Source organism: Malania oleifera, chromosome 1 (assembly GCF_029873635.1).
Source record: "Malania oleifera isolate guangnan ecotype guangnan chromosome 1, ASM2987363v1, whole genome shotgun sequence".
Lineage (NCBI taxonomy): Eukaryota > Viridiplantae > Streptophyta > Magnoliopsida > Santalales > Ximeniaceae > Malania > Malania oleifera.
This window is the reverse complement of record NC_080417.1, coordinates 44,936,032-44,940,051: the sequence shown is the minus strand read 5'-3', so window position 1 is coordinate 44,940,051 and position 4,020 is coordinate 44,936,032.

Genomic DNA, 4,020 nt, shown 5'->3' with positions numbered 1-4,020 from the left:
AGTGCGTGAGAGTGCAAACCAATTGATCTTTGTAACACAATATGTATTCAACGAATGTGCTAAGACAAAGATGTCAATCAAATCTCAAGTATATCAATCAGTAGGATATCTCAATCACGTAAACGTCAAATAATGTATATGCTTGGTTTGCAAAGGATATCTAATCTTTGTATTCAGAAAAATGATATGTAAGTCAATGGATATTGCAACAAAGATTAATATCACATAAACAAATATCTTTTCACAAATGTGTCAAAATAAATCACCCAAGATATTTGAGAATGTTTTTGAAAAAGTTTTTGCAACCCAAAAACAAATACAAACTTCCGAAGATATTGCAACTAATATGCAATACTCATAAGTTTAATACAAGTCTTCTTAGGAGAGACTTATTAACAAAGTCCACTAAGAACACTTAGGTTTAGCTCTCAATAAAATCGAGTCAATCAACCAAAGGATAGGAGAGCAAACCTATCAAAGCAAACACTCAATCCACTTACAGAAAGTTTAAGCAATAGTAGAGGGTAAGTATGAGTGAATGGAGTATGAAAATGAGTAGTAGAAATTTTTGGCTTTAGAGAGAATTTCTTAATTGAGTTGGCTAATCTTGTTCCTAATCATCCCAAATAAAGGGGAATAAATAGACTCCCCTTGAATTATAACCATTAGGGACAAGGTTGGGATTATTAGTTATAACAGCTGTATGTATTTTGTTTGGTTCTTGATCTTGCTCCAGGTCATCTTGTAAACTCGAACACGCCCCCCCCCCCCACCCCCACCATCAAGATGAGAATGGATATTTATCATTCCCATCTTGTGAATAAGATGATGAAAATGAATTGAACCAAGAGGCTTGGTTGATATATCAGCTAGCTGGTGCTTAAAGGGAATATGAATTATATGAATGAAGCCTACTTGTAGTTTTTCTCGAACCAAGTGGCAATCAAGCTGAATATGCTTAGTCCTTTCATGATGGTCAGGATTAGAAGCAATTTCAGAGGCTGGTTTGCTGTTTGTATATAATGAGGCAGCTTGAGAATGAGAAATATGTAAATCAGCTAACAGATAAAGAAGCCATTGAATTTCACATGTAGTTGTAGCTAAAGCTCTGTACTCAGACTTAGCAGATGATCTACTGATAGTGGGCTTCTTCTTCGATTTCCAGGAAATAAGAGAATCTATAAGAAAAATCGTAAAAAAGTCACACTTCGGCGAGTATCCAAACAACCACCCCAATCACTATCTGAGTATGCCTTGAGATGAAGAGATGAGTTTGCAGACATAAAAATACCCTGACCTGGTGTAGATTGAATGTATCTAAAAACCCTTTCAGCAGCACGCAGATGAAGTGTGCTTGGATTAGCCATAAACTGACTTAATGCTTGAACAGAATAAGCGATATCAGGCCGAGTTATAGTTAAGTACAACAATCAACTTATAAGCCTTCGAAATGATGCAGGATCAGTTAGGGGAGGAGAGAGATCTGTTGTGCTTAGTTTCAGAGTAGAATCCATGGGAAAATTTGCTAATTTACAGCCAGACAAGCCACTATCTTGGAGAATATCCGAGGCATATTTTCGCTGAGATATGGCAATACCTTTAGCTGATCTAGCTATTTCCAAACCCAAGATGTATTTTAATTCACCAAGATCCTTGTTTGTAAAAGAATCATGGAGAAACTTATTGACTTCATTAATCTGAGCAATACTATCAGAAGCAAGAATAACATCATCAACATAAATGAGTAAAGCTATAAAAGCTGAGGGGGTTGTTTTGATAAAGAGAGAAGAATATGATTTGCCCTGAGTAAAATCAATTTGCAGCAAGGAGGTGGATAACTTGGAAAACCATTGTCGTGATACTTGTTTCAATCCATAGATACTCTTTTTGAGTTTGCATACATGAGGGTCATTTGCTGAAGAGTAGCCTGGTGGTAATTGCATATATACTTCTTCATTAAGATCTCCATGTAAGAAGGCATTATTTACATCTAATTGATGTAAATGCCAGTGTTTTATAGCAGCAACCGCAAGTAATGCTTGCACAGTTGTCATTTTAGCAACATGAGAGTATGTATCAAAATAATCCAACCCTTCTTGTTGAGTATAGCCGTTGGCCACTAGTCTGGCTTTATGCCTGGCAATTGTGCCATCAACATTGAACTTTACACGATAAACCCATTTACAACCTATTGCAGTCTTATTGGAGGGTAAAATGGCAAGATCCAAAGTATTTTTTAATTCAAGAGCTTTTAGTTCGTCTGCCATGGCATTTTGTCATTGAGGGTGAGCAATAGCCTGTTTGAATGTGTAAGGTTCGAAAGTGGAAGAAACAGCAGCAACAAATGTTTTGTATTTAGGGGATAACTGAGAAGTAGAAAGATAATGGAGAATAGAATGAGGGCAAATAAATTGATTGTTTGGTTTGAAGATAGTGTTTAATTGATTGGATAAAGAACAAAGCTCTTGATTGATTAAGGAATTAAAAAAACAAGTCAAGAATTGGTTAAAAGGAATAAAAGAAGTTTAAGGTATTTTAAAAGGAATCAAAAGAAATTTTTAGAATCCAATTCACCCCCCCACTTGGGAAGCTATTCCTAATTTCAGCAATTTTATTCTTAACTGTAAGAGCAATGGAGATAGATTTACTCCACGCAACATAATTTGCACCAGTCAAGATTTCAGAGACTAGAAGAGCTCCAAGGTTATTCGATGGATGCAAGTAATAGACACTTGAAGAATCATCTGATAGATTTCTTGAAGATTCATCAGCATTTTCCATAGAAGCAGAATGCGTAGAAGATTCAGGTTCCACCATAGAAATGGAACAGTGAAGAGAGAAAAGAAAAAAAAAATTTAAGAGAACAGCAGAAATTTAATCAATTAATTTCTAAAATTGGAAACTCCCTTGATCAACCACAGCTGTGTCTGCAGTTGAAATTCGAAATTTGAAGATGACTATGCTTTTTTTGCAATAAGCATTTCCCTGTGAAGTTCAATCAATGTGTCTATCAGAAGCTATAGCTCTGATACCATGTAAAATGCAGGAAAGGCTTTGAGAAAGGAAGCAGAAGAATCATCTATTTTCTCTTCATTTAGAAAAACCGAATTGAATTATAGTATACAAGTAGACTTCTTATATATAGATACAATAACAACCATTGAACAACTAATCTAACTACACATATTAGTTATAACAGCTGTATGTATTTTGTTTGGTTCTTGATCTTACTCCAAGTCATCTTGTAAACTCCAACATGATTCAAGTTTAATTAGTTTTTTTTAGTTTTAGCATACATTTAGTTTATTTTTTTGAATAGTTTATTATGAAATTAATTGATGTCATTGTCTTTTATTTTATAGTCTTATCATTAGATAAGTTTGCTTCTTTATTTTTAATTGTTCAATTATTTTAGTATTTTGAATGAGTAATTGTTAGTTGAATTTATTCTTTTAATTTGTTGTCTTTTATTTTATTTTTGTAATAGTTTGTTGGTAGTTTAGTTTGTTCCCTTAATTTCAATATCCAACACAAGAATATGAATATGAACTATATTCAGTGAATAATTTTTATTTTCTCTTTGTCATTTTAACACAAGTTTGAAATGAATATATTTTCCCTAAGGAGACGATCTGATCTTTTGGACTAATTATTACACGACAAACCTCCTATATTTGGGATAATATTTGTACTGTTCATTTTAGAGTGAGTCACTTATTAACAACAAACCTAAAATATTTAGGATTTTTTTAACAAAATGAACAAAAAGAGGACAAATTAACTTGAATGGCATGATAGGAAGACTTTCTTTTGATTTTTTTGTTTTAGTAAATAGATATTATTTAAATAATTATTACCAAAACTCTCTCTCTCTCTCTCTCTCTCACAAACTTTCACACAAAATGTTTTTTTTAAATATAGTTTTTAAAGTTTACTTCATAATGTATATCACGTGATATTAAATAAAATTTATCTTACACTTAAAAAATGTGAAACACTTTTAACCAAACGTAACCCATG